The sequence below is a fragment of the Phoxinus phoxinus genome, assembly GCF_949152265.1.
Source record: "Phoxinus phoxinus genome assembly, chromosome: 2".
NCBI classification, from domain to species: Eukaryota; Metazoa; Chordata; class Actinopteri; order Cypriniformes; family Leuciscidae; genus Phoxinus; species Phoxinus phoxinus.
Window position 1 is genome coordinate 18,823,801 of NC_136877.1, and position 12,866 is coordinate 18,836,666.

Consider the following 12,866-nt stretch of genomic DNA (forward strand, 5'->3'; position numbering starts at 1 on the left):
AACAAATAAAATGCAAAGGATAATGCACATCCAGTTGGTTGTTATCGCAAAATAAACCCTGACTAGAGGAGCTTCTCAATATTCAATTTGATGCTGCTTCGGTTCCCCGTGTTTTCTTTGTTTTTCTCAGTGTTGTTTTGTTCCTGAATTATTTTATGATTGTTTATTTTCATTAAAATCTCCCTGCATTTGGATCCCTCATCTCTGCCTTTGATTTTTAATGTTTAAAGCTAATGTTGGACCGCCTAGCAGTTGATGCATAAAACTAAACGTTAAGGAGGAACATTGTTTTTGTAATTACGCGATTTGTGCTTTGGCTTCGCTATTCTGCACAAATGAATCTGATGGCTTGAAGCGCAGCACTGTGCCCCATGGTTACAGAAGATTGCCTTATCACTATGAATGTCACTAACAAAATAAAAACTGTCCTTATAATGGAATCTGTAATATCGTCTCAGGTTACGTACTGTACGTAACCCGGTTCCCTCACGCACAAGTCATGCGAGTCCCCAGGTGTCAGATACCTCTGACGCAGGGGCACACACTTCTTGAAGCATTTCGTGCTGGTTTCCATTGTACTATAGCCTGGTCCTACCAGACTCTCATACATTTCATTTGTACAGAGAGTCTGGCCACTCCCCGTTGTGACGAGTGTTAACTTCCTTGAAGGCAGGTTCTCTGTTGAAGTTTAAAACTATTGGATCTGAATCTGCCATAACCAATCGCTAACGTTTGGTCGTGACGAAACTACATCTCAGACTAGCGCACGACCTCAACGTCATCGTTCTCAGCCACTACTTCTGTTCGCTGATTGGACCGGTAAAAAATTGGCCGGAGAAAACCTGTGAATATACTGCAAACCCAGACGACGTACTGAAGGAAAATGAAAATTCAGAACAATTAAAAATTATCGTGTTTGGATACGCACTTTAAACACTGGTCACTCCAAACGCATTCCCCATATTGTCCTCTAGGCCAGGGACACAGTGCAAGTTCCCATTTGAAAGGGAAACACTGTTTGGGAGATGGTTGTACTCACTCATTATTTACATTTTTTTCATTTAAAAAGTGTAGCTGTCATTAAAATGGAACTCATAACTCATAATCTCCAAGTGAAATGACAGACTTCTCTGATGACGTATGTCACAATTCTTCAATCATTTACCTTGAACCCCGCTCATCCACAATCAACTTTATGCTTGCATTTATTTTTAAGTGCAACAGCCATATCTCCACATCCAATCAACAACCAATGAATAAAACCAAGACCCTGCCCTATATCATTTTTTTCTTTTTCAATAATTTGTGACATTCGAATGTATGCCAAAATATGAACAAATATCTGTCGCTATTTCCGTTTAATCACAAACTAGACACAAAACTGCTGGAGAAAACGCACATTTGGACTTTTGATGCCAAACCTTATAGTTAGAGATTAAATATAATCGTTGAATGTATAGAGATTGTGACAGCTGGTCCTGCTCTTTCCTATATCTTTTGTTATGTTATTGTGATCAAATGAATGTCCTTTAGAACTTTCCTGTGGAACTATTGTACTTTATGAAATCCTGAATGCATGAGTTAACCCAAAGTGTACTGGGGAAAAAAGCATACAAGCAGTTTGTGCCAGGGTTAATTGCCTTGCTTGAGGTTATAAAGGTGGTAGAGCGGGATTATGACCTATGCAACCATCATTTGGTGGCTCATTCGCACTCCTCAGCAGGCTATGAATCCAACCCCAACCCCTCTGGTCACCCTGGGAATTCATGCCCTGTTGTGTAAGTGCTCCATGCTGGTGAGAGCACATTGGATCTGTCAGCACTCATTGGTGCTTCAGCAGATGAGAAGGTGAGAAAAAGGGATGGAAAACAGCCGAAGGGCAAACAGAAAGAGACAGAGAGAGAGATGAAAAGCTAGAAGGACCGAGGTACAAACGCTCATTTATCTCAGGGTTTGGAGGTTACGTCTTGCTGTTGGCTCGTTGATCTATGGATTTGCGTGGAATTGAGGTGGCTTCTACATTTTCAGTTGGAATGCATCGATTAGCCATTTGCAGAAGAAGAAAAAAAATCTGCCATTTCAGTCCAGGCATAGACATGATTGATGTAAAGGTTTTATGGTTTTAACATTTGTCTGTTCCCCCCCCCCTCTCTCTCTCTCTCACTCTCTCAATCTCTCTCAATCTCTCTCTCTCTCTCAATCTAAATTGAAAAGGCAAGCAGGCTAGGCAGCTGGTTGCCATAGCAGTAGTCTAATTGCAGAGGCACTCAAGGGCAGTGCATTGTGGGTAGTATGTGAGATGGAATGAAGGCATGGAGATTGGTGACTGCTCCGAGGGGTTGAGGAACATGGTTCTCTCTCCAGGGTGGGGGAGCTAACAGCCTCTTAAATCAGGGGACTTCTGACATGCCTTTTTATTTCTTGCTTTCTGCCTTTCTCTATCTTACGCTTCTCATTTCCCGGCCTATTTCCCTCCAACTTTTGCTCTCATAGATGGTTGTGCTCCTTCTTATCTTCTTTTTTTCGATAATTGACCGTTTTAAGCGTAAGATATAGTGTTCGACCACCATACACGTTGGAGTATCATATTTCTCTTTTAATTGGCCCTTAATGGGGGCCATCAGATGACTCATTTGTCTTATCCTAAAGTGATACGTTCATGTAGAGACAGAAGCCAGAAGGATGATAAATCATAACTCTTCTCAGGAGAATCTGTGGGCCTTTTCATCAGGCTGAAACTGACAACTGCATTGTAAAGATGTTTGTATCCTCCTCTCAGTCGTTTTGAATCTCATCATGAAATCTGCTCATAACTCCGGGATATCAAACTATTTAACTCTCGTGGTGTTTACCATTCAGATGATCATTTTCTATTTTGCAGAAGTTGTGATTGACGCAGGCAACCATGCCAAACCGAATCTCAGAGTACCATTTCTGCTTACTGATATAGTATAGCCGTTTGTAGTATGTGTAATTATATATGAGTCAGCGTGCTAGTTCAAAATAAAGGAAAAAAGAGCAAAGAATATTCTCTCTCAAAGTATATCATACCCAATTTTCAAGATTATTAATTTAATCATTAATGTATTACAATGTAATATAATGTATAACATTCTGGAACTTAAAAAGTACACTATAGGAGATTTGTTTTCATTCAAATTTGTGTTCAGAAACTTACCCTATAAATATTACTACTATGGTAAGCCTAAAATAATGATTTTGCTGGACGGTTGACTTAATGATTAACTACTAAGTTACACTATGTAAAAAACATTTCAAAACATTAAAATAGAAAACATTTATTAAGTTCACACACAGTATACCTGTTTTGCTGTATTATTGTTTTAATAAACACAGATTTGGTGAGAATAAATACTTCTTTCAACAACAAAAAGAAAATCTTACACACCCCAAATTTTTTAAACGGCATTCTATACTAACCCTGATATACAGTTGTAAGGGTGAAATTCCTGCAGGGGTTCAGGACTGCCGATTGACTAAAGAAACTTTGTCAGCAAGATGGTAGAAAACTGTACATTTCTTACCTACTGTTACTTATACCAACGACGACGGAAAAAAGCGTAGTTACAATAGCTTAATATGTGGGAGAGCGTTGCTATATAGAGTGACAATATTGTATTTCTATAGGTAGCACTTCAAAATCAATACCAAATCAAAACTAGTGCATGAATGAATGAATGAATGAATGAATGAATAAATGAATGAATGAATGAATGAATGATGAATGAATGAATGAATGAATGAATGAATGAATGAATGAATGAATTAGGTACTTGAATATAGCGCTTTCATATGTATTGTACACCCAAAACGCTTTACAATCCAGTCAGGGGGTCTCTCCTCAACCACCACCAGTGTGCAGCATATACTTGGATGATGCGACGGCAGCCACAGTACAACGACAGTGCGTTCACCACACACTCTATAGGTGGAGAGAGAGTGATAGAGCCAATTCAGTGGATGGGGATTATTAGGAGGCCATGATTGGCAAGGGCCATTGGAGGGAATGTGGCCAGGGCACCGGGGTTACACCCCTACTCTTTACGAGAAGTGCCATGGGATTTTTAATGACCACAGAGAGTCAGGACCTCGCTTTTACCTCTCATCTGAAGGATGGATGACAATGACAAAATGTGGTTATGGTTACACTTAACATAGTTACAAAATAGATGTATGAGATGATAAAAACTTATGCCATTAATTGTACCCAGCATATATGTAAAATGTTACCTGAGAGATAGATAGAGAGGGAGAGGGAGTGTAGAGAGTAGGAGACAAAGAAAAGAGGAGGCAAAGAGAGAGAGAGCCCCAAGAATGGAAGACAGAGAATCAAAAGAGCCAGAGCATAAAAGAGACAAAGCATAAAAAAGACATAGCAACAGTCACAATCTTCTTTTATCCCTTCTGTGACCATGTAACTAAAACCTAAATGTGAGTACTTCCCCCACTGTACTAAAGGTGTGACAATTCATAGACCCCTACACTCAAAAAGATGAACTAGGAAGGTTGTGCACACTATTTATATTTAGTTTACTTATAATAATTGTGTTTGTTGACTTGAAATGTTTTTTTCTATTAAGGTCCACGCAATTATGTCTCACCTTAACAGTACAAAATTCTAACGTGTTGTCTAAACACAAACCATTTATGTTAAGTAAAAAATTCTTCCATCCAGAGGGTGGCGGTATAGTGCGACACCAACTGCTATATTTCCCTAACTTAATTTGATTGTATTCAATCTGCTTAAATATATGTAAAATACATTAATGTAATCCCGTTTGTGTTGGATTACATGAATGATTTGTGTTATATTAACTGAAACTGAGCGGTGCTTGTTAGTTCCCAGCATGCTTTGCATATAGTTGAATTAAGAGAGAATAAATGTTTTTTTGAGAAAATGAGAAAAGGGGAAGACATTGGAATTATTAGAACCATTTAAATTACAGTGGGTTACCATTGTGGAGAAGAGTGGAGCATTTTGTTTGGCTGTGGACTGATTTAGTTATTTACGACTGCTTTGGTTGAAGGATCATGTAAATCTTAGCATTTAAGATGCTAATATGTGCTACTGCTAGCAAATAGCTAGCTATTAGTCTATACATTTAATTATGTGTCACTAAAATAAATGAAATATTAATGGATGAATTAAAATAAAAAACACCTGAATCATGTCAGGAAGGTCATTCAAAATAAAATGAAAAATACGTGTTTGTAACAGTAAATTCATGTCACCTTTAAGTAATCGATAGCATGTGACCAGGGGCCTCATTTATAAAACTGTGCGTAGGATCCTTACTAAAAGTGTGCGTGCACCCGAAAGCCAAAAATGGCCTGCGCAAAAAAATATTCAGACTTATAAATCCGTGCGTACGCGAGAACCTGCACAGAATTCACTTTATAAATCCCAGTCAGCGGAAGATTGTGCGCACATGCGTCTCCTCCCCGATATAACCATATATGGAGCTTACAACGCCTAGTTTTACTATGCATATCCTCATCTGCATATCATTTGCATTTGATTATTCATCCACGTGATAACATGTTTAACGGTACAAGACATTTGGAAAATACGAAATACGGATGTGCCGTCACATTACATTAATAAAAACCATTTAGGAGCCTATCCTTGCCTTGTTTTTGAATAAATTAATCAAATAGTGTAAAATACATTTCAGAGAAAGTTTTTCTCAATCTTTTCCACTGGCCAAATAGTATTTTTAATTGATTTATATTTTTAATGGAAACAGATAGACCTTGTTGTGCATTATTTTTGCACAATCTGATATTATCATGAGAAGCAATTATCTCTGTAGTTAAAACATTAAAACACAGCATGCCACAGGAAAAGTGTTCAAAAGCATTGCATCCACAACAAATATTTATAGGCTATTTATTGAATATATTTAAACTTTTCAGTAAATGTCATGTCGTTTAAGTGTTTAACTCCATTAATGAGAATGGCATATTTAATCTAAATGTTTATATCAGAAGTAAAACATAGTTTAAATCATTACTTTATTTAAACTGTTATTGTGAACATGCACTGTAGCCTATTTATGATTAGGACTCATAATGAAGATTAAGATTTACAGTTTTACTTCATCTGCCGTTAGATATGTTCACTAAACGGCCCAACGCGCTCGCTGGCGCAGACATTAAAGGTGTGGATATTTGCTTCAAGTGGTAGGCTTGGTGAGTGAAATTATATTTGTTTTATCTTTCTGTATATGTATAATTTTATTCTAAAAGTGACCAAAAAGACATTTAACTCCAGCTCACCATCGGTGTCGCCAAACTGCTCCGTCTCCAAAACGTTCGTAAGCATGGGTCAGAGTTTGCGTGCAGGTGCGCATATTTTCCCGTCAAGTTTGTTTTTATAAATCACAACTTGTGCGTCGGAAGTGGCGTACGCCTCTTTCAGGGCCTGTTTTGTGCGTACGCAACGGTTATAAATGAGGCCCCAGGTGCCTAGCCATTTTAGTTAAACCAGATTGTTCATAACAGCAGATTTTTTATTTTATTTCTCCTGTCACATGCAAAGACCTGCCTGTTCTTTAATTCAAGGCTGTTCTGTGGGTTGTTTTCTCTGATAGTTTTCTGCATGATTTCATTCCCTTTCGTTCCATCTCCAAGGCATCATCTGAAAGTTCTCTGTATAATCGTGAAAACCGAGGAGAAAAGAGAAGAAGCGCGAGACGTGGTTCTTTGAAGACAGATTATAGAAGCAGTGAAGCCTGAAAGTATTAAAACCTGTCAACAACAGTGCTTGAGTTGTTTTGTCTGTGAATTTTCTTATGGTTCGGTTTGAGAGACTAGTTTATAGTTACCTATAGTTTAATGTCGCTTCAAATGTCTTACCAGGGCAAGTTTCGAATTTAAATGTAGAACTTTTGCAGCATTGACATTGATACTCTTTCACCCTTTATCACCAGCCATTTGGGATTTATGGAGCATTATGTTTGCAAATCCTCAGTTTGAGCTGTGCAATTATGTAAATACAGTCATATTTGCCTCATGTTATGAAATTTTATGGCCAGAGCCCTCAGTAGCTGAGTAAACCTCATCATAATTTCTATGGATGCACTATTAGTGGAAAATGACAGCTTTTCAGTCTCTTTTACTCCACGCCGGGGTGTTATACTGCATTTAATGATACTCATTATGCATGTGTGTTTTCTTTGAAAAACATGATTGTGTAGCCCTGTGTGGTTAAATGTGGTTTTTAATGCATTAAGAATAGCAATAAAACAGAAGTCATTATCTGTATGAGTTCTTTGCTCATGATACCAGTTAAAATTGAGCTGTTTTCATAGTTCATAACAATATTGTCATTTACAGATGTGGGCTTAATTAAAGTAGATGACAGCTGTCGTAATTTAAAGAATCTGTGGCAGATGCCATGTATGCTATTTCTCATGTTAGCATACAGGGAATGCGCTAATACTCTACGGTGGAATTTGCTAACTCATCCACTCATTACAAAACTTGTGCTTTAAGTCTAAAAAAATTCATTATTTTGCTGAACATCACAGCTTTTTTACTGTCTGTCAGCTCCTTGATTCATTTTCTCAGGTTTGTTTTTTATGAAAAGCATCAGATGCAAGCTAATTATCTCCCTGTGCCCCTCTTTCAGTCATTCAGTGTAACCTGAGCAGGATGTGTTTGTCGTCTGTGTTGTCATGTCCAGATGTTTGGGGTTCTAAACCGTCTACTTACCTTGTTATCAGTCTTTCCCGGGGGCTGTGCTGTCACACTCTAATTGCTTGGTTAGTTAATAGTTAAGATCCATCAAACTCAATGTGTGTAAGTGTTTGTGCACGAGTGTCAGCGTACGCACGCGTGCATGCGTGCGTGTGTGTGTGTGTGTGTGTGTAAGCATGACTGATTGCACTCACTCTGTTTGAGTGAAAACAGTTCTCCCACCACTTAACTCCACAGCCAGCAAAACACAATCCAGCCAATTACAAAACTTCTGGCTAGTCTTTACTGTGACCTGCCAATCACAAAGCATGATCAAACCTGACCATGTCACTGGAACCTATTTTTGAAACCTATTTCAAATGTAATTTTCTTCAAAACCTTAACAGCATGCTGAGATTTTTGCCCATTACTCAAATTTCATTTTGCATAATGAACTGATAGATCAACATTATTGTATATAAACACATTCGCAATATGAAAATTAATAAATTGGTAACACTTTACGATATGGATGAATTCGTTAATGCATTCGCTAACTAACAATGAACAGTGCTTTTGAAGCATTTATTAATCTAGATTCATGTTAACATTTACAAGTACTAATACATTATTATGAATTCAATTAACAAGAGGCATTAACAATAAATACTAGCATATTTATTAAATCACATATAAATTAATATTGAGTTAAAAAAAAAAGAAGCTACATATTTTCTAGTTAGTGGTTCATTTTGATTCACAAATACTGTTCATAAAAACAGATGTTAGACCAACATAATTCTCCCAAATGTTGTCCCAAACAGTGAAATAATCTGAACAAAGAATTTTATACTGAGCAAATATAGCTGAAATCTTAAGGGGTTGTGAGTTCCCAGCATGCACTGAAGCATGAATAAATTATGTGTTTACTGTTGTAGGATACAGTTACTGTCTGATATAGCCTACGTGTTCATTCAGAAACAAAGATGTCATAGTTTACTTCACATGTCTCTGAATCTCCTCAAAGAAATTATAGCCAATATGAAACCTTCGTCCTGCTCTCTCGACATAATTTCTCCTAAGTTTCTTAAATTAATTGTTGATTCAGTAGGGCCAGGATTGGTGTCATTTGTAAATAAGTGCCTCCTCACTGGCTCCATCCCTGCTGCCCTTAGGTGGCCACTGTCACGCTGTTACTCAAGAAGCCTTCACTGGATCCTGCCGTGCTAAATAACTTCCGTCCTATCTCTGTATACCTTTTGCTTCGAAGGTGTTGGAAAAAGTTGTTCTTGACCAACTCCAGTTTTTTCTAAAGTGCAATGATATTTCTGAAAAATGTCAATCTGGTTTTAAGTCTGCTCACAGTATACTGAATCTGTTCTGTTGAGAGTTTTAAATGGCATCTATCTATCCACGGATACTGGTGACTCTGTGGCTCTTGTACTTTTAGATCCATCAGCAGCTTTTGATACTGTCGACCACTCTATCCTAATATCCAGACTTGAGTATTATGTGGGGCTAAAAGGTATCGTCCTCCAGTGGTTCCAGTCTTATCTCTCGGGTTGAACTTTCAGAGTAAAGTTAGGAAATTGGTCCTCTTCTGTTGCGCATCTAACCTGTGATCTTCCTCAAGGGTCTTTTCTTTTCTCTCTATATATGTTACCACTGGGCACCATTCTGACATGGGGTATCTTTTTGGATGATTTGAATGGATTGAGGGGGAACAAATTGGCGTGGATTTTCCCTTTGACATTATAATGTACTGTATACTTACAGAAGCAAGACATTTTTCATATGAAGTATTTCTCTCTTCTTAGAAGTTTGATTAGCATAGAGAGCTTGAGTGTAGAGTTCACATTATGTAGGGAGTCTCTTGTGCTTTATGTGCTCTTGGATGGAAGCCATGATTGTATTTGTTAAATGAAGTCTGGAAGGAAGGCAGGGCTCACAGTGGCTTGGATTTTGCCAGTGGAGCAAAAGAAATGTGTTTGAGATCCTAAAGAGCAATGTGAATGACACAAGAATTTTATTGGGCTTGCTTTTAGATTGTGAGAAAGAGAAAGAGAAATATGTGACCAGCATAGACACATTCAAATCAACATCAAATTAAACAAATCACACTCATACTCACACATCGAACAGACGTGAGCAGCGCGCACAGAAACACATACTTGATTACAGAGTCCTTCAGCGAGACACACTCGCATGCGTGCAGCAGGGAGAGATCCCCCCTGAAGCGTGTTTGCCATTTGAATTATCTGCGCCAGTGACACTGATTCTGACAAATGTGTCCAGGGATATTCCTGTGTCCTGTCATACTGGTGCTGAGGAAATGTCCTGTCTCTCTTCATTAAGTCCATTACCACATACACACACAAAGACAGGAGCCATTTTTCTATCTCGATTTCTTGTTTCTCTATTATTTTGCCATCAGTTCAGGGACAGCTTTTTTGGTGTGTGGATGTAAAAGTGTATGTGTAAATGTATCCGTGTTTGTGTGTTTCTGCATGTACGCTTGAGCAAAAACAGCTGAATATAAAGTCAAGGCCAGAGTTTCTTAAAATGTTTCAATTTCTTTTTTACAGAGCCCCACACATGACATGTGGGGAAGAAACATTTATATCGTGGCCTCAGATTAACTATTAATTCCCACGACTTGCTAATACGTCAGCACATTTTACTAATTTGTTCCCTCGTTTTACTAAATCGTGGTCACGTAATAATTTGTTCACTTGTTTATGTTCAATCAAAATGAAGGAACGAATTAAGTCATGGGAACTATTCCTTAGTTAGTGGCCACGGTTTACTACCAAGTTCTTAATTCACGGGAATTAATTCCTAATTCATGGCCACAATATATTGTTTTCCCCACAAAGCGAGGCTCCGTACTTCTCCGTGTCAGGTTTTGGGGGTTGAGGAGATGAGGCGAGGACTCGCTCGCAGAACTTTTGTATTAAGTATATAAAATAAAACAAAAACTATACCCCGTGGGGGAAAACAAAAGACTTGATTAGACTAGGAACACACAAGGGTGAATAAACGACGACGATCCAGCACAGAACTGAAAACACATGAGAATAATAGGGAGAGCAAACAAAGCAGGTAATGGAGGACAGGTGGGGCAAATTAATCAATAATCAGGTAACAAGGTGGGCGGGGTTAGACAATTGACAGGAGAGCACATGGCACAAGGAAACACATGACAAGCCATGTGCTCACACCAAACATGACAAAACAAGCACATGACCAGTAAAACAAATCACAAGCCATGTGCTTACACAAAACGAGACATGAACATGCAGCTAATGAAAATACTCATAAGCCATGTGTTCACACAAAACATGACAACATGAAAGCACACAGCTAGTGTAAACACATGAAAAGCACATGAAACAAAGCACACATACAAGACAAAACAGGAGTGTCAGGGCTCTGTCACAAAACCAAGAAATTACTAGACAGAAGTGACAGAACCCTAACCCCCAATTTCCACCAACTGCGGAACGGCTGCGGATCCGCTCCGGAAAGGCGGCGGAGTCAATAGGTTTCCATTAAAGTCAATGTGTGTATTTTCACTGACTGCTCAACGGCTGCGTTCCAACTCCGTCCCAGCTCTGGCGATCCGCAGAGCTTCTATTTTTGACGGATGCCGCAGCCGTTCCACAGCAATTCAGCATAGGGGAGATTGTGCGGGACAGGTTATATCGCGCGATCATACGTGAATCTCGTGGGTCTTCATGACTTCAGCTGTCAGTCATGGCCGCAGCCGTTCCGCAACAGATCCAGACCTGGTGAGTATTGAAGGACGGCGGAGCCGATCCGCAGTTGGTGGAAATCCGGGGTGACACTCTGCCCAAACACCACTGCAAATTAATCTCTGTCTTGCTCTCAGTTATAATGAATCATACAAACTTTTGGTTTCTATGAAATTGGCCTATAAATAACAACCACTTTTACATAGCTACCGTTCAAAAGGGTTGGTAATATTTGTTTAATCTTATTCTCACCAAGGCTGCATTTATTTGATCAGAAATACAGCAAAAAAATTATATTTTTTGACCGGAAGTGTACCATAAATATGTTTGGATTTGGAAAAATTCTGTCTGGATAGTATCTGTCATTAATTTTAATCACTTAATTCAAAACAAAACAAAATGACTGTTCTGCATAAAAGAAACAACTAAATAAATGCCACACGTCTGTGGTTCCCTCTCTGTCCCTTCCACTGTTGTCACTCTTTCTTAAGTCCTTCCGTACCTCCTCCGTGGATCTCGAGACCAGTGTGCTGTGCAGTGCTCATTTCTGCGGCCTCGCTGTGTTCTCACAGCTCTCAACCTTGCCCTGCTTGACAAAAACATTAATAATGAGCTAGATTTGAAATCCCTTTTAAGATTTCTTTCTATCCTGGTTTGTAGGGTGGGTGGGTACAGTACACAATGATTACATTACGAGCAGTCACAGGTGAAGCGAATATCATTGATCGTCTCCTATCAAGCCACGTATTAAGGTCTGGGTAGATTAGATGGCAAGCAAACAATCAGTTCTTGTAATCAACATGTTAGATTCACGAGAAATGGACAGGAATAAAGATCTGAGTGATTTTGACAAGGGCCAAATTGTTGTGGCAAGGCAACTGGGTCAGAGCATCTCTGAAATGGAAAGGCTTGTAGGTTGCAGTTACACCCGTTCATTGCAATGCTGTTCCCTGGCGGAAGTGGCCTCTTTCAGCTGGATAATGCACACTGAGTGCCAAGAGTTGAAGGTGTTGTCCTGGCCTCCACATTTTCCAGATCTCAATCCAATTACACTCTAAAAAATGCTGGGTTGTTTCAACCCAATTTTGGGTCAAATATGGACAAACCCAGCCATTGGGTTACATTTTTAAATTAGATTTTTAACCCAACATTTGGGTTTGTCCATATTTGACCAAAAATTGGGTTCATCCGTGGGATGTGCTGGACCAACAAGTTCCACCTTGCAACCTATAGAACTTGTAGGATCTGCTGCTAATGTCTTGGTGCCATATACCACAGAACGTCTTCTTGTAGAGTTGCACTGTTTTGGCAGCAACAGCATATTAGGCAGTCATAAGGTTTTGGCTCATCTGTGTATGTGGAGAAATAAGTTAAACTAATTGAAGCAAAGTAATATGGCAGCCCATATTG

The 12,866-nt window shown here is 38.9% G+C and overlaps 1 protein-coding gene across 1 annotated transcript in view; it reads left to right on the forward strand.

Annotated features, from left to right (window-relative positions):
* Window positions 1-12,866, forward strand: part of nwd2 (NACHT and WD repeat domain containing 2) — a 69,977-nt gene that overhangs the window by 16,035 nt on the left and 41,076 nt on the right. The window lies entirely within an intron of this gene.